At 42.2% G+C, this 19459-nt stretch overlaps 1 protein-coding gene across 1 annotated transcript in view; it reads right to left on the reverse strand.

Moving 5' to 3' along the window:
- The window catches only part of AHRR (aryl hydrocarbon receptor repressor), an 81998-nt gene extending 63293 nt beyond the window's left edge, over window positions 1–18705 (reverse strand). The window contains exon 1 of the mRNA XM_079301765.1: window positions 18618–18705. The gene's annotated coding sequence lies outside the window, so the exon portion shown is untranslated. The remainder of the gene's footprint in view (window positions 1–18617) is intronic.
- Between the last annotated feature and the right edge of the window lie 754 nt (window positions 18706–19459).

Here is a 19459-nt window from a genome sequence, read left to right on the forward strand (position 1 = left end):
TGAAAAACAAAAGGAATAGGTTTCTTAGTTCAGAGGTTTCTGTGTTTCAGACTGCTATAAAAAATGACAGCACTGAGAGAGTTCCATCAAGGAAAATGTTTGTTCCTTGAGTGTGACATTCAGCAACACTAAAAAAGCATGGTGGCATTAGTTAAGATAGAAGCTTACAGTTTATTCCAATTTCCTACCCTAATATTATTAGAATATTGATGTTTATGTTCAATTTTCATTTTTTCCAATTAAGTATACCATGCATGATATAAAATGGGTATAAAATACATCCTGTTTACTGGGTATAAAATTTTTTCCCCTTCCAGACTCATTTCTAAATTCAGCTAAACAAATAAGAATGAATAATACTACCCATCATCTGCAGGGAGGATTTCGCAGCTTTTAAAATACACAGGAATATTATCTCCATTAGTGACATTGTGACTTGTAGGTTGCAATGATTCAAATCAGCATTTCTCCAGATCTTCACATCCTCATTTTTAAAGGCTGGGAATATAGCTGTCGGCAGCTCAAGATGTGACACACAGTTTTGTGGTTAGCACTAGGACCCAACACAGTGCTGATTGAGGTGACAATTTTCACACAGAACTAGGTCTTATTGATTTATTTGAGTATGTTAGCCTTACAGACTTTGCAGGATGGCAAAAAGTCTTTGTATTCAGTCTGTTTGAATCTTCTGGAGGTTAGTTGAATATCAAAGCCTCTTGATTTTCTGTCAGAAAGAATATTTTAGTCATGCTAAGTGCTGTTCAACAGTGGGTGCATGCTGCCAGAGAGGTTAGTGTAGCTCAAGAGTAATTGCTGCTTTGTGTAAGATGTAAAATTAAAGGGAACTTCTATGTCACTGAATCATATCCCATGCTGGTGAGCATGTGTGTCATGTAAAGCAAATCATAAACTTGTTGTGCTTAATTTAAAAGCCATTTAGAAGGGCTTTCTTTTTCATTGAAAGACAGCTTTCTGATAACTAGAAACCTTTTGCCTTCCAGCTTAAATTTGTTCATGGTCATTTTATGCCCATTTGTTCTTCTGCCAACATTGTCTTTTAGTTTAAATAGCTCTTCCTCCTCCATTGTGTTTACTCATTGGCATATTTTTAAATATCAGTCATATCTTCAGTCAGCCTTCATTTTTCTATTCTGGGACAACCCAAACTCTTTTATTTCCCTCTCATGTTACAAACTGGTTTTTCTTCCTATCATTTTAGGAGCACAGAATTGAGCCCAGTTTATTAAGCAAAATCTAAAATGCATTTCATACATGCAAGCACAGCATCTTTTGCTTAATTGAGATATCTTAGGTCTACTGTGTTTCCCTCATCTGGAAAATCAGTTATCATGTCAACAGGCAACTATCAGGTTACTTTGTCAAAGTCATTTAAATCTTTATTCCATTTTTACTCCAACTAACTACAGCTGTTATTTGCTCTTTCCTTCTGAGAATTCATTCTGAAATTATACATAATATAGAGATCAGACTAGTTGCCTTCTCTCAAATGCAGGTTATGGTGGACACACCAGCCATTCTCCAGTTGATGCAGTGACAGGCATTAAGTTCTTCCAGAAAGAGAACCTTTTTTTTTTTTTTTGCTATAACTGGAATGATTTCCTGTGATGTCAGATGGGTGAACTGCCAGTCCAAAGTTGATGAGGGATATGATACAGTGCAATAAATACTGCTGCAGGATAAGATTATGCCACAGTCTTTACTTAGACAAAGCCTTCTTGCCACCTTCAAAGTCCTTGTTAAGTTGGTTTAATCTACAAGTTCTTTTTTTTTTTTTTTTTAAACTGTCTGTCAGTTTTTAAGATTACATCTACCCTCACAGGTTTCCTCCTTCAGTTGGAAGCTCAAATGGTGTGGAGATGCCAAAAGAACTGCAGTTTCTTCTGATACCTTACATTAAAAGATATTTGCTTTGTATTTGTGGTGGATTGACCCTGTCTGGATACCAGCTACCCACCAAACCCACTCTACCACTCTCCTCAGGAAGACAAGGGAGAGAAGATGTAACAGAAGACTCATGGGTTGAGATAAGGGAAGGGAGAGATCACTCACCACTTGCTCTCATGGACAAAACAGACTGAATTCAGGGACATTAGTATAATTTATGACGAATCAAATCAGAGCAGGGTAATGAGAAATAAACCCAAATCTCAAAAATACCTTCCCCAAACCCCTCCCTTCTTATGAGGCTCAACTTCAGTGCATTTTCTCTGCCTCTCCTGCAGCAGCACAAGGGGATGGGGAGTGGAGGCTGTGGTCAGCTCATCCCACACTGTCTCTGCCACTCCTTCCCCCTCGGGGGGAGGACTCCTCACACTCTCCCACGAGCATCTCCAACACGAGTCCTTCCCACGGGCTGCAGTTCTTCACAGACTGCCCCAGCAAGGGTCCCTTCCACAGGGCCCAACCCTTCAGGAACAGGCTGTTCCAGCTTGGATGCCCCTTGGGATCAAAGTCCTGCCAGCAAACCTGCTCCAGTAGGGGATCATCTCTCCATGGGTCACAGGTCCTGCCAGGACTCTGCTCCAGTGTGGGGTCCTCTCTCCATGGGCTCAGCCCTGGCCAGCAACCGTTGTGTCATGGGACTATTGCACACAGAAAAGCTTCCAGCAGCTACTCACAGAAAACACCCCTGTAGACCCCCACTACCAAATCCTTGCCATGCAAACCTAATACAATATTGTAATACTTTCATGTTATGAGTCCTTCCTGTCCATAATATGAATGTATGACTCATAGTTCATGTTTCAAAACAGTGTCACATGCTAGACTTCCCTTCTCTTGCCTTCATGAGCAAAGCTAGAAGGAGGAGAAAGGCTTGAACAGCATAATTCAACTGAAAACTGAAAGTTAAGTTCATTCAATTTCCTAAAAGGGCAACTTTGTTTTAAAACCCATTCTGGATCGGTTGATTAATATGTGACAGCAAATAGAAATAACTAAAAAGACCTCAGTATTCAAACTAAAAACCAGGAAATAAACAGCAAACAATATGAGCTAAAATTTATGGAGTGCAAAATGCTAGTCAGGAAAGATAAAGGCCCAAAGAAAAATTCACAAATCACACTGCTAAAGACAAAAGATAGCGTGCCATTGAGAAGAATATTTATGAAGAAAATATTTCTAAAAATTGTGTACAGTTCTAATTAGATGGAGATGGCTTTATGTTAGAACTGCATAAAAGGTAGGAGTACTCAACAGATTTATTTCTAGTCTCTGAAAAGATGGAGAATCATGCACTTCCATTAAACAAGAATTAGCCATGCACTCTTCAGGCTTTCTATAGGAACTTTCTACAGAGTTAGAACAAAGGCTTACCCCAGCAAGATGGTATGAAGCTCTGCCCCAGCAACTGAACACCAATGTCCTAGATGCACATATGACAAAGAGATGCTTCTGCTACTACCACCAATGCCAGTAGTGGCATGGTCAAAATAAGTCTGAGAATGCATGGACAGGAATAAAGACAGTAGGAAAGTTCATGGCTGATAGTCCTAAAAGTATGTCTGAAAACAGCACTTGAATCTGTTGAGCTGCACAGATCCAAAAATCACGAAAACATCTATTTTAAAAACTGGAGAAGAGCAGGTATTCACAGTCCTACCTGGACTGTTTCCCTCTGATCACCTGTGAGCTCTTCTCTCCACCCCCAGGACAGAACAGCCCATCTCCACCACTGAAGGAGGCTGGGGGCTCCTTCCCTGCCAGTCCACCCATCTCATGGGCATGAGAAACAAGAGGGTCTTGGGTGGACAGCACTCAGCTGCTCAGAACAGTTCTGCTCTCTGCTTTCTCCCTGTAATGCTTGAGAGCCCTCACATCCTCTCTATGTGATTGAGGCTGGAGGAAAACAAACCAACAGAAGTAATCTTCCACCACTCCAGCAGAAGGAAAGGGGACTTGCAAGCTTGAGGAGCTTCAGGAGGAGGAAATCTGGGACTGAAAGGATCAGAATTGCTAGAAAAGGGTCGATGTGAAACATAATTATTTGCTTCTGTCAGATGCCTGTAATCACTCCTGACATTAAGTCACAATGAATCTCTGAACACTGGGGAACACCAAAGGACTGAAAGACAGCTGTTATATGAGAATATTCAGAGAAGGGACACATAATGATCCAGCTATCCACTGGATGACATCCATCCCAAGCAAAATACCAGAAAAGCTGATAAGAAAGATTGATTACATCACCTAGCAGAATTCTATGGCATATCATGCTCTTTGGAGGGAAACTTGCCCACTGAGAAGTTATCACCTCTAGCTGGTGGAGAAGTTCACTTGTATTAGTTGGTAACTTAGGTTAGCAGCACAAGATTCTGCTTTTAAAAAGCCCCAACAAAGCATTACAGTGCACAGTTTCCACAAGTAAATAATCTGGCAAGTGATAGATTAAAAAGAAAAGTAGTCGTAGAGAAATCACTGCTAAATAGAAAAAGTTTTATAAGGACCTTACAGATGTCAAGATTCTATACAAACTCTTTGGCAATAATATTTACAAAGCTATAAAAATGTAGAAGATTGATAAATAATGCTGAAGATACAGTGAAACAGAGCAATCTGGAGTGCCCAGTAGGCTGTTTCTCTTTATTCACAGTGTATTTTAATACAGCCAAATGCAAACATTTGCATCTCAGAACAGGGAATGCACGTCATTGGTAATGAATAAGGATTGCATCCTGAAATGTGAGTGATTCTTGAAAGGAATTAGGGATCAAAGTGAAAAATGAATACAATCCATAGTTTAAGCTGCCAGGGAGGAGCTGCTGCAAAGGCAGATAATGCAGATGCTAATCTAAGTGAAGTGGTTTTACATCTGTTTAAAGATATGATAAGACTGATGCTGGAACAGTGTGTACAGTTTGCATATAAGTGTTTTTCAAGTAATGTTAGAAACCAGTAAGAGTGAGGAAAGAAGCTAAAATAAATACTTGCAGGCTGAAGAAATTTCTTTACATAGAAAAAATATTTAGGTGACTTGAGTAAAGTACTTCCAGGGGAAGATATGAATACTGAATTATTTTCATCTGAAACACAGTAAGCACTTAGAAAGTAAAGCTGAAGCCAGATACATCCAAATAAGAAATAAGACATTAATCTGTAACATCATGAGCATTTAAACACTGGAACAAGGTACAAAGAATTTAATGGATCCTGTTGTCTTGAAACCACTGTTAGATTTCTTTTTGTAATATGCACTTAACCCTAACAGAAGTTGTACTTAAATTAAATAGAAACAGTTGAGTTGAATGCAGGCATACTAAAAAAAAAAAAAAAAAAAAAAAAGTCTTTGGTAGCTATAGGAGTTCAGATTACATTATCCAATGATCTCTCCTTTCACTAAATTTTATGAATCATTTCCTGCCCAAATGTAATCACATACCATGCATTCAATGCCTGAACTACAAGAAAGGGCTGTGCAGACCACAGTTTCAAAGTGGCACAGTTATTGGAGAGGCAGTCTGGGAGTGAGAAGGCTGTGAGTGTGCTCATCCCTGCCACGCCACAGCCATGTGCAGTCTCACCAGCAAAGCAAGAAGGGATGGGGGCTGGAGAGTGGCTTGGCTTTTCTCAGGATTAGGTGTTTCCACCTTGGCAGGGTCAACTCTGTTGAGATGGCTCACAACTTCCAGTCGTGATGGCTCATCAACAGGAGAGAAATCTACCTGCCTGCTCTCACTAAATTAATTGTGATTAGCACATTTGTGCCAAGTCTTCTGCTTCTAATGAATGGTCACGTCTTAGGAGAAAATATGGTAACTGTTTGGGATAAATACTTGTAAATACTAAGTTTCTAGCTGAAGCAACCCCATTAAAAAACAAACAAACAAACAAACAAACAAAACACACACCAAAAAAAAAAAAAAAAAGAAACAACTAGTAAGGGTTGTGAAACTGAGCCCCACAGTCAGAGTGCAGGAGCTCAAACTGTTTGGGTTATCATGAAGAACAGCAACAGAGAACTTCCGTACAATAAGTAACTACATTACGTAGGAAACAAACATTTCGTGACAAGAAACAAACATTTCTAGCAAGATCCAATTTACTGAACTTGAAACTAATTAAATCCAAATAACAATTAAATGACTATCAAAATAATTTACCAAAGCCTGTAGAGGGTTTCCCATCACTGAGCGTTTTTTCATCAAAACCTTTTTAGCAAAACTAATGGACCCGTGTGGTAAGAATTTGTTGAGGATATCTGATGGTCCAGTTATACATGAGACTGAAGCAAGATCACAGGGCTCTTTCTGGCCCTAAAATTTCCTTTTCTGCGTCAATTAGAGCAGAGGGCTAAATCTCAAACACAAGGAGTTTTTAGAAGAGTAAAAAAAATATATTTAATGCTTGATTTAGAGACGGTGTTCTACAAATACCAGGGATCATATGTTGTCTGACAAAAACATATAAAAAAATCTCTCTTTAATTTCCTTTGAAGAAAATGTGTACAAATTTGGCTATGTTTGGAGCTTCTGGGAAAAAAAAAACAAACCAGCTTGCGTGTTCTGGGGAGACTTGTTGTAGTCTGGCAGCTCTTTACAGCTTCTGCCTGAGCTGAGCACACGTCATCCATCCCCTTCATTCCTCCTACAGGCATCTGCACTGTGCATATGCATCCCCATGCTCTTCACAGGCCTCCCCTTTGAGCAGTGAAAGCAGCACTAGACCTTCCCTCTCGCTGTCCCTCCTGATCCTGGTGCAACAAAGGACTCCAAATATAAAGCATGGGAACAAGGAGTCAGCCATGGCAAGGGCTGAAGCAGACTGGGACAAGGCAGGGAGGGAACAGCAGCAGAAGGCTTGTGGTCCTGACTCTCAGCACCCCTAAGACCTGCAGAGAGATGCTGTGCTCCAAAACACCCCTGACAAGGACCATCTGGGAGCACTGCTTTTGTATTATCATTAGGAATTCAAACCATTGAACATGTGGGGGATTTGCCAGAAATAAGGTGGCCAGCACCTCTCTACTGCAATTTCTGTTCCAGGTCTGTTGTGGGCTCCTTTGCCTTCACTGCCTGCCTTATGAGGACTGGGAGCCAGACTCCAGTCCCACTGGGAGAGCAGTGGGAAGGAACTGGGGCTCCGTAGGGGCTGTAGGGATTATGGCTGCAGGATGCCAGGCATGCCACTGCAGCCTGGGACACCAGAGGCACCAGCCCTCTCTTCCTGGGAGCCTTGGTCTGCTCTAAAAGCCATGAGCCCTCGGTATTGCAGCTGGAGGCAGCCAGCACTGAGCTCTGGGGCATGCACCAAAGGCTGCATCCTCTGCAAAATCATCTCCTGAGTGCCTGGCACCATGTAAATGAGAATAAGTATTTCAGATTTATCACTTCTATTAAGCCCATATGTCTCAGCAGTATAATAAAGATTAATTCAGTGGTGGATTTGATGTGCTTAAATACTAAGGTCACAATTATCACTGACCAGTCTACCAGTCTATGACAAAATTAATAGATTTTTTTTTTTTTTTTTCACAGAATTTGAACAGTGCATAGGACAGAGCTGGGACTATGAGGTGAAAGACAATAATAGAAACAAAATACACAACTTCTATTTTAGTATGAGATTAGTATGAGTTTAGTGCCTGTCCACACAAGTGAGGAATTTAACAGATGGACTTGATGTCCTTAGAGGTCTTTTTCAATCTGAATGTTTTATGAATTTGTGTTTACTCCTGGATTTCCTAATTTGCAAGTGCTTGGCTTTAAAAGAGAGCAGCTCTTTGCTACAGGATGGATATGTAGCTGCACTCTTCTTTAGCAGAACAATAATTTCAATCATTATTTTTCCCTCACAAACAAGTTCATCAGGGGACTGAATTGTCCCATCAGCCTTTCTTTCTTTATATGTTTATATAAGAAAGCCTGAAATTAAGTTCAAGGACATTTCTTTTGAGCTTTGAGGATGTAAATAAATAACTTCTTAAAAAAGCTTAGATGCAGCTGTTTTTGGAACTTCTAACATGCACTCTGTCGCTTGAGGAAGGACACACATGGTAGCACATACAAAAAACTACCAAAAGATTAATATTGGGCATGTGTCTACTACAATTCTTTGTAGTTAGTAGAGTGGTATCTCTTTCTACCAGGCTTCACTTTTGTCCTCCACTGTCTATACCACAGACCTTCTGAGGAAAATATAAGGTTGATACAGCAGCTGGACTTCCCATAGGAAGGCTGAGAAGCAATGAAAAGTTTTTCTGTAGCTGGGGCATTTAGGATATTGTCTCAACCACATGGATTATTTGATGACTAACAAGACAACCAATCTTGTATGGCAATCTTTCCCTCAGTTGGGACATTAGTGTAGCATGTTTCATTTTTAAACTCTCAGGAACATAATATCTTTGGGATCTCTGTCCCTCTGTTCTGTTTGCTGGAACCTGACTAACAGGTCACAAGAGGAGCAGACAGTGTGCAGGCGTAAGCATCATTTTCATAGCAAATCTGACTAAAGCCAGCAAAATAGATCAATTAAATATTTCTGCCATGAATGAGTAGTGTAGCAAGACCTCAGCTCAGCTGTCTTCTACCTATAGCTAGGTTCAAGTTTAGGGAGCAGCTTTATGCTGGCTACACAGAGCTCAATACAGAGAACAACTCAAGCATGCTTGTTAACTGTATATATAATTTCTTAGACAGGTTCTGCCCAGATTTAGCTCTGTGCTGGCAGGATAAGGCTTTAGATCTAATTAGTTATTCAAGATTATGCAGTTCATTAGCTTGTCTTCAATTTTAAGTGAAGGATAAACATCCTTAGATAAAAGAGGATAACAATATCCCTTTGAATTAATTGTGTCATGTTATTTTCACGAGACACATGTGGCTGTGCACTGACTGCCTATTGGGTTGTTTTATTCTCATGTCCCACCCCCTGTTGCACCATCAGGTGGTATATATGCTCCAGCACCCACACACCTCTGTGATGGAGTAAATCAGACATGCTACTTGGAGTCGTGGAACTTGCCACAGATTGCAAATATAATTTAAAGACTGGTTCTCCAAACCCTCTTGTAAGTTCACTGCCATTCCTGGTGTTATTCTCCCAACCACCTATGTTTTAATACCCTGTTTGCTATTTCATCACACGTCAACTGTGTCTTTGAAATAGTAGAACAAGGATCTTTGATAAGACTATCTATCAACCTGCATCCATCCACAAGGCTAGACTAGGAGTGTGGTTGTAGTGAGTTTGTGTGGCCAGGTTTTGGTAGCAGAGGGGCTATGGGAGTGACTTCTGTGAGGAGATGCTGGAAGCTTCCCCCATGTCCAACAAAGCCAATGCCAGGCTGCTCCAAGGTGGACCCAGCACAGGCCAAGGCAAAGCAAATCAGAGATGGTAGCAGTGTCTCTGTGATAACATATTTAAGATGAAAAAAAAAGGTGTTTTGCAGAATAAATTGCACTCAGAGAAGAGAGGAGTAAGAATATGTGAGAGGAGCAGCTCTGCAGACACCAAGGTCAGGGAAGAGGTGGGAGGAGGTGTTTCAGGTGCCAGAGCTGAGCTTCTCCTGCAGCCTATGGTGCAGCCCATGCTGAGCCACATGGAGATCCACAGGGATGCAGAGATCCACCTGCAGCCTGTGGGGAAGGCACACTAGAGCAAGTGGATGCCTGACAGAAGGCTGTGACCCTGTGGGAAGCCTGTGTTGGACCTGCAGACCCATGGAGAGAGTGTGTGCAGTGACTGTCCCCCATAGTTTGATCCATGGGGGATCCATGCTGTAGCAACCTGCTCCTGAAGGACTGCATTCTGTGGGAAGGCACCCACACTGGAGCAGTTTATGAAGAACTGTAGCCTGTGGGAAAGATTCAGGTTGGAGAATTTGTGAAGAGCTGTCTCCTGTGGGAAGAACCCCACCTTGGAGCAGAGGAAGGACTGCTCTCTCTGAGCAGTGGGAGAAGCATGTGATGAACTGACCACAATTTCCCTGCACCACTGAAGGCAGGAGGTACAGCTGGAAAGAAGGGAGGGGTGAGGAGAAAATGTTTTTAAGATTTGTTTTACTTCTCAATATCCTGCTCTGATTTTGATTCATAATAAATTAATTTCCCAAGCTGAGTGTGTTTTGCCTGTGACGATAATCAATGAGTAATCTCTTGCTGCCCTCACCCATGAGCCTTTTGTTATGCTTTCTCTCCTCTGCCCAATTGAGGAAGGGAGTGACAGAGCACTTTTGGTGGGTGCCTAGCACCCACCCAGGGTCAACCCATCACAGGGGTGCAGTTTTGGAGTAAATGCAAACAGCGTGATGGGAAACCCTGAGTAACAAAACGGAGGCTACAGATAGGTTAGAGGATTGAATAGATGAGATAGGACAGAATCACTAGCAATCATTTCTGGGAGTTTTCTTCTGTAAAGCCAAAATGGAACTTAAATGGAAGTTTCATCAGGAAAGAATTGCTTATCAAATTCAAGGAGACACTCCACAGTAGCCAGTAAAATAGTGATGGTCTTCTGCAAGTGGTCCAAGATCTAATTCCAAGTATTGTGCAAAAAAGTCTGTCCTACACAGTAACTGTACTCTCATTGCCCTGATTTCTCTCTTTTTTCCTACAAAAGGCTCCTTAAAATATTTTAGTTGTAGTCCGATGCAGAACAGGAGTAAAATGTGACAGCATATATATTTTGAGTATATATATATATATATATATCTCATATATAATTCATTGGTATAATATAGGGGTTTTTTCTGCAACACTAGAGACAGTGTGGAAAGAGACAAAAGTGGCTACCTTTTGTCAGAGACACAGCCTGTCCTCAGAGGAGCCTGTGTGACACCAGGACAGCATTCTCCCTAAGAAAAGAAGGGAAAGAAATCTGGATCTAAGGCAAACAAAATGGAGACTGCTCTAAAGTTATGAAATGTATGTAGGACCAAGAAGGCAGGCAGGAAAACCAGTAATACACCTAGATGTAAAATCAACTTATTGAGAATATGCCTGTTCTTCCCCAGGCTTTGCTCTTCTGTGTTCTTCCTACTCAGTTATTCAGTGGAAGAAAAAGAGCAACTGAGGATGACCTTACAAGAGCCCTATAACAGAGGTTCAGCAGAGCTTAGATATCTTAAAAAAAACACCAAAACCAAAAAACAAAACAACAAACAAACAGACAAACAAAAACAAAACAAAAACTTTCAGAGAGGGGGAAATAAAAAGATCTTTTTCTCAAAGCATGAGATTGAAAATGGGAATGCACAGGAAAAATTGAAATGAAACATGAAGTATTTTCTCCTGGAACTCTGAAAATTATGTTAGCTTGATGCCTAAATTGATACTGTTATTATTAGTAGTAGTAGTAGTAGTAGTAGTAATAGTAGTAGTAGTAGTAGTAGTATCATCACCATCATTACCACCATTGCAGTTCAGTGTTTTTAAATGTTTGTTCTAGTGTTTTAAAAAAACACTTAATTTGAAAGAAACAGGTCACAGATTGGAAACACACACCAAGAGCCAGGCTTCTGTGTGAATTGTCAAGCTTTTGCTCAATTCTTGCAAGTTTTCAGTTTAACGAAGTATGTGAAAATCAGAATGGAAACTCAAAAGTTCCTGTTTTTTCAGATAATGAATCTGAAAACAAAAGTAAAAGTAAAACCTGATGTAGCTAATTTTTACTATGAATACAGCTAAACAAGTTATACTGGTTGTAAGGCTGTCTAGTGTTGTCTGCTGTGCTGACAAGGCACTCCTCCATCACCTTGGTTTGGATAAGCAATAAAATACAGTGCAGGTCCTTAATTACCAATGTGTAAGTACCATGCAAACTTCATAAAGCTCAAGGAAACCAAGTGCAAGGTCCTGCATGAGGCTCAGGCAGCCCCAAGCACGGGCTGGGCAGGGCATGGATTGAGGGCAGCCCTGGGGAGAAGCCCTTGGCTCCAGAGAGACCTTACCAGAGCCTTCCAGGACCTGGAGAGAGCTACAAGAAACCTGGAGAGGCAATTTTCACAAGGGTGTGTAGGGATAAGACAAGGGGTAATGATTTCAAAGTGAAGGCAGGTTTGGATGAATTGTTGAGAAGAAATTCTTTACAGTGAGGGTGCTGAGACACTGGCACAGGTCACCTGGAGAAGGTGTAGATGCCCCATTCCTGGAGGTGATCAGCAACCTGACCTAGTTGAAGGTGTCCCTGCCCTTGGCAATGGAGTAAGAATTAGAATCTTTAACATCCCTTCCAACTCAAACCTCTCTGTCGCCTATGATTCTGTGTTTTCCTTTCCAGAAGCACAAATTTCTCCTTCGTAACAAAAATATTCCCATTATGTATTTGAGATCTGTGGATATACCTGCCTTTTTTTTTTTATGTGACAACTACTGCAACTTTTTGTTGTAAATACTCTTACTGTTTTAGAAACATGTGTCCAGTGACAAAAAAAAGTTTAAATACATTTTCAAGTTACTTGCAGTACTACTCTCTTCTAGTATTATTTATATTTCTTACTACTCTAAAGTAGCCAATATATAAAAATTAATTCATTAATAATCCTAGCAGTGTTGTTTTCTATGTGCTCATTTAAATTTTGACCATGTTTTTTTAGATTTTAAAATATTAATTTTCATATACAAGTAATGACTACAAGTATTCCTTTATATATATATATATATATATATAACTTTATATATATATAACTTTATATATATATAACTTTATATAATTAGGGCAATAAATGGGCCTTCAAAACTCCCAGGATTTTATTTTTCTCTAAGGTAAAAAAGCAAACACTTTATCACATCACATCCTATCACAGTATCACTAGTCATAAAGCATTTGCTACCATCCAAAACCACCTGACACTTACAGAGAAGCTAGTGTAAGATTTACTGATTCTCATCCACTCCTGAAAAGTAATAAACAGGCATTTTTCATGGAGTGAAAATCACAGGGAATCTCCCCAATTACAGGGTAGGAGAGAGCTCTTTCATCTGCTTTTATAGCTGCCTTTCCTCCCCAGTCCCTTAACACCCATCTAACCCAAGACAGAAAGATTTTGTTAATCATTGCAAATGGGACTGAAAAGACCCTCAAGAGACTGTACAGAACATCATTCCCTGCTTCATACAGAAGCAGCTGTACCAAAACCATTCAGAGGTTGCATATCTGAGAAATGGCTTGTGAGCATGAAAGACTTGTCTGTTTTTTCTAGTTAAATCAATTGATTTAATAAAAAAGTGCCACATCTTTCTAGTCTTTTACATGCTCAGGCCATCATAGCTGTAACAACACAGCTGTTAAACCACTCCCCAATGATGCTTATACTGAAGAAGTTCAGTTTCTATGAGTTCTCCAGAGACTTTATTCTGGCACTTAACTATCACTAAAATCACTTTTTTTTTTTTTCCCTAAGCATGTTAAACATTTTTCTTACTACAACACACAGTATTCTATCATAATTTCTTGCCCTAACTGACATTAAACTAAATTACAGTTTAAATTCAATTAACTTTGCAGTTAATACCATATTTCTGATTATTTTAAAGCTATTTCTCTTTATTTTTCTTTATTTTTCTTCATTTTTTCTTTATTTTATTTTTCTTGTCTCTAGACTAAATAATTATTCTAATCTTCACTTATAAGCGATGTTTTTACATACCTGATAATCCTCTGGACTCTTAATTCTATCTGCAATTTTTTTCTCAAGTACCCTGCTCCCAAATAAGTGCAATTCTCTAGCTGAGGACCTACCTGAGCAGGACAAAAATGTTGATGTAACTCAGGAAAACTGTTTCAGTTCTAACACACCATTTTTACAACACTGCAATGCTACTGACTCATGTTTAGTTTGTGAACCACCACATTTCCACATCCTTTTCTCCTTAGCCATTCTCTATGCTATATTTGAGTACATGATTTATTACTGATTTAAGATAAACCTTTGCACTAAACCTCACAGACTCATATCCTGGTTGGTTCTCTGGAGTTTGTGGCTGTCAAAAATCACTCTGAATTTAACTTTTGTCTTCCAGAGTGCCTGAAACCTGTTTGGTGACCTCTGCAGGCTGAATGCCCACATGCTCTAGCCCCTCATTTGAGACATTCATGAAATAGGGAACAGTTTGACAGATATCTACTATATAAATATATATGATAGGTATACTATCAGTATACCCTCCAAAATTTCTAATGCCTGTACTCCTTGGCCACAAAACAGCTTCATAAAATTTTGCTTCTCTATAAATGGCCTGAAATAAGAAGAAAGCACAATGTTTGAGGAATGATTCCTCATTTTAGGACAAGGAGAGGGAGACTCAATCTGACAAGTGCACTATGAGTTCTCAGATATCAGAAAAACACATTTTGGAGAAGCAAATCCCTGTGAGACACAACGAGGCCAAGAACAGCTGATTTCCAAACAATGCTGCCCTGAGTGTAAGGTGAGAACATAATATTTGAAGTTTCAGTGAAGAAAAAGGTTCAAGAGATTATTTAGCATAATGACTCCCAGGGATCTGTACGCTACCAGATGTAGCAAAGAGCAGCCAGGAAAGAGAGACAGTGACCCCAAAACTGCCACACATCAACTTCACTCTGTTTCAGCTGAAATGTTACAAAAGTGAGAGAAACCCTCTAATAGTGGGTTTCTACAGTTCTGAGAAATTATAAAACTTGATTTTATGTGAGCACATGTTTTCAGCAAGCTAAATATACTGAAATGACCATTCAGCATCAATACTAATATAGTTAAAGAATGAGGAATAAATATCTAACTTATTTAGTGCATGCACAGATATTGCTGTTGAATACAGAGCAACAGCCCTGGTGCACCAGGCACCACTGCAGACACAGAACAAACATCATTGCAAAAACCATGTTTTGCAGCCCTAGCTTCATATGGATTGCATCATGCAAATTATTTGTGTTGCCTGCAAATGCAGCCTTAATTCAAAAGCCTAGACAATATGGTCCAGCCCTCATGTGACAAGTACCTGGGCACAGACTAAATGCTTTGTTCACAAATGCTCATACTGGAGACCTTCCACTGACATAGACAGCTAAGCACTGCCACCTTGCAAATTTTACACAACCATCCTGCACACCAGAAGGAACCACTCAGAGGGAAAGGATAAGATTTAGAGTAAGGTTTCAAAGAGGTTAAAGGGATACACTGGGTCTCTTGTGATTATAGCTGCAACACTGTGAACCTGAGGGTTGCACTTGAGTGAACAGCTTCTACCTAGTGTATGTTGAAATTGTTGTATCACACACTGGCACACGAAGCCTTAGGGTTTTGTAGCTATTTGGGGTGCATTTAGTTAACATTATGCTGGCATAATTTTTTCCACCTCACTTGTGCAACCCTGTAAGTCCGTCTACTTGAGTCTTGCATTACCTATGACGTATTTGATATGCTGACAGCAGTACCACACAGACAGGACTTGCTACTGAAATCTCAAAGTTCAAGACTCTGAAGATAAGTAGAATTAAATCCAACATGACTGTGAAGAGGTCTGTGGGAGTTCTGGACAGTCAGAGACATAATCCTAAAGCATTTCCATCTCAGGATGTTCATCTGCTTCCTGACTCTCAGTCAAATTCTTTGCAAAGCACGTTGAAATTTTCATTCTTCATGCAGACCCTGAAGAGTCACTTTGCTCTTGAAAAACAAATGCCTAATTGGTACACACTAGGCTGCATATTTACCATCTTGTCCACCTTCTTTGCTTTGATGTCAAAATATTTGTAGAAATTGTGACCTGCAGTTTCCTATGGCAATTTGCATGGAGGGTCAACAATGAAAATGCTCCTCTCAAAAGCAGTAGCTCCCGTTTCTGCTAGTCAAGTATGGCTTTATGTATGTATAAATATATGGATATGGATATGGATATGAGCATGTACCTCTGATACATAAGTGACCTTTTGCACCAGCTGGTAGCTGACAGGAAATTAATTTCTGGGGCAAAGACATTTGTTTGTTTCTCACACCTTGTTGCAGCAGTGCTCAGTTCTGAGCACCAGAAAGTGTTGGGCTGCTGCAGAGTTCTCCTGTCCCACTTCTCCATGCCCATGTGGTGACAGTGTCCACCACCAGTGGCCTGTCACAAACATGGCAGCTAGGCAGCAATTGTGTGGGAACCTTCACACTGGCAAATATCCCATTGCCTACCAAATCATTCTGTGTTCTGCCAATACCAGGGAGCTTCCTGTTCTCCAGGTAACCCCTTCAAGTGGGAGCAGAAAGCATAGAGCAAAATCTGCCACTCAGGCAGATTGGGTTAACAGCTGATGAATTGTGGTTATCTGAGCTATAGCTTATTCCTCATGGATAAGCCAACTCAAATTGAAAACATCAACACCCTTCAGCAATGGGTTTGTGTGTGTGGACATGACTCAAATTAGAATCAATGTCTGAGTTAGGACTACAGTTATTCCATAGTGAAGACAAGTCCATGTTATCCAATATCCCCTTCCTGAGCTTCAACTTTAATGGTTATTTGAACATTACTATAAAAAAAAAGCCGTGGCTGACACTTCTTACCCAAACTTAGCAAATCCTTGAATTTTCCTCCAAAATCTGCTTTGTCCTAGCTGTCTCTGGGCACAAAGAGACACTCCCACATCCTTTACATTCCAGTTGGGGCTAATTGAATTCACATGTCAGCATGAGTCAGCAGTAATTACCAGGAATATTAAGGAAAGATTTGGCACCAGACTTTGATAATTCAATAGCAGAGCCCCCACGTTCAGTGGGGTCTGAGATTGGATCAAACCCCTTAAAGGCACGACAGTAAAAGCTGCATTGAGTTCTCTAGTCTTGTTAAACTATACATGGGCAGTTCCTGATACTGAAAGCATCTTTACTATATTTTTTATATACCTACAGAAAGGAAAATCTAACAGAAAAATCATTTCTGAGTACTATATTCTCCTCGCTGGAGTTTGAATCTGTTTATGCGCTGAAACTGATGAATCAATATTAGACTGGCTGGCTGGTTTTTGTAAGCACTCGCATTGCAAACAGGGCCTAGAAATGCATTTCCTCCTTACAATTCCTGAGAAGAAATCTGAATCGATGGGAGGCTGAGGTAATAACATACCTCTCCCTCCCGTGGCTCAATTGAAGTGAAAATCCTGAAACCACAACAACCCGACTTTTTCGCGTACGAGTGTTTGTTCCCCACCACTCTTCCCAAAACAGCTCTTCTCTGTACACCTTAACCCCACAGACTGTGTAGCCTTGTGCTTCCAGAGCTGGGGACTGGAGGTGTTTACACACCAGCCCAACACAACCCCTAAAATCCTAATCTTCTCCTCATCGCTGAAGAACTCCCAAACACATTTTTATGGTCAACTATGGCGAAAAAACAGTTTGTCACAAACATACAGGGACACGGAGACGCGGTGGAGTGAGGACTGCCTCAGCCTGTGCTCTGGCAGAGGATGCTGGCAGGAGCAACAGTGTGAAAGGCACAATCGAAACCTTAACTGGAAACTCTTTCTGGATCTTAATATCTACAGTATAAGGTGGGGTTTTTTACACTGAAACAAATTCTTGCTCTTGGTTGCAAATTAACCAAGTGTCCTGCCAGTGAATTTGATCTTGTCAGTCATTAAGTCTCACTTAAATAAATTTTTTTAGTCTTAGCCTTGAATCGTAACATTCTCTACGTGTTCATAGAGAACTGTTTTATTTTATCTAGTACAAACATATGTGCATCAACATTCTTCTCCACAGACTACTTCTGAACCCAACCAGAACATTCAGTTTTATTTAAATCCAGTCCTGGTTGTCCTTTTGAAACCTCCAACTACCAAACGTTAAGCATATTCTTGCTTTTTTTCTGAAGGGCTTTTCCCTCTTTCCTTTTTTTTCCTGCTTAAATAGACCATCTCCTAGAAACTCACTATATGACGCACAAACATTGTTTTTGTCTGTCTTCAGGAAAAAGTTTTTTTACATGATATAACTTGGTTTTATGCTATTTAAATTATTCTTTAAAAACACGCAAAACTACAGCTTCACCCAAAGACGTACAAAATTCTTGCTTACTAAACAAAGTAACACAAAGTCAGAAAAAGCACCAGAGCCTTTCCCCCGCTGCTTTTTCTCCCTTTGGTATGTCAAACTGAAACACAACAAGAATCCGAAGCACAAAAGTTATAAAACCCTCAAAATTATTTCCAAGTCAAGTACTAGCTGACCCTAAGGCAAACCCACTCTGTCCAGTTCCAAACAAGTGCACCTGGGGCTCGAAAGAGGCAATGTGAAACTTTAGTTCACTTGTTTTCGCCTCGAAAGGTTTCTCGGAGCGTCAGTGCAAAGGATGTGGCCAAGGTGCCGCGGCGGGGACCTCCGCCGCCCCGGTTTTTTTTTTCGGGACAGAGAAGCCCCGCTCGGGCATCACCCATGGGAGGGTCGGGCGGCACCGGCACCCCCGGGGCTCTCGCCTGGGAGCTGCGGACCGGCACCGGCGCCCGGCGGGAAGAAGCGCGGCGCGTCCTGCGCGGCTGCGGCGCCGGCGCCGCCGACACGGGCGGAGGGACCACCGGCACCCCGGGGACAGCGAGGGGCGAGGCGGCCGCAGCCACAGTCCCCCGGTTCCCCCACACAGCCGAGGCTGAAGCCTCCCCTGCCCGCCGCGAGCTGCCGGGATGCAGCGACTTACCCCACGGTCCAGCCACGACCCGGGGGTGCAAAGTTTCTCCGGGCGAGCGGCAGCCCGCGGCCGCGGCGCGGGGCGGAGGTGCGGGAGCGAGCGGCGGAGCGGGCCGGAGGGCGCGGGGGTGGGAGGATGCTCGGGGCCGCGTCCCTCGTGATCCAGGTGGCGGGCGGGCGGCCGAGGGACGGGGCGAGCCGCGCTGCCCGCTCGCACGCGATCCGCGCCCGCCGCGCCCCGCCGGCGCCAGAGGGCGCTGCTGCTGCGGCGGCGCGGGCAGCGGAGCGGGGCCGGGATCCGCCGCCGCGATCGCCGGTTCGGCAACCGGCCCGCCGCCGCTGCCGCCGCTCCGCCGCGGGACCACGGGGGAGCCGCGGGGAGCCGCTGCCCGCCGTGCGCTGCACCTGCCCAGCCCGGCTGTCCCGAAAAGTTTAAAGGGGAAAGTGCCGCGTGGGTCCTTCCCCGCCTCGCGGATGCCCGAAACAGCCTCAGTCCCCCCTGCACCGGTGCCTCTGCCCCTCGGCTGCCGCTTGTCGCCTTGCGCGGTCCCCGCGGCATCAGCGCAGCTCCCTCGGCATCCCCGGTGCCTTCAGTACAGCACCGCAGTCACCGGCTTCTCCTGGAAGCCAAGTAGCAGCTAGGTTAATTTCTATAACTAGCAGCGTTTGTTTTGTTTTGTTTCCCTAGAACGTTTTGCCGACGGATTTCTGGTTTGTACTGGAAGCGGCAGGGGAATCCCGGTAAAGCGGCGAGGCCCTGCGCGAGCGGTGTTCTGCAGGTACCTGAAGTGGCACTTATGTATGGGAGTCTTGAGGACAGGACAGACGAAACCAGAGCAGGCTGATGCAGAA

The sequence above is a fragment of the Erithacus rubecula genome (genome assembly GCF_903797595.1).
Source record: "Erithacus rubecula genome assembly, chromosome: 3".
NCBI lineage: Eukaryota > Metazoa > Chordata > Aves > Passeriformes > Muscicapidae > Erithacus > Erithacus rubecula.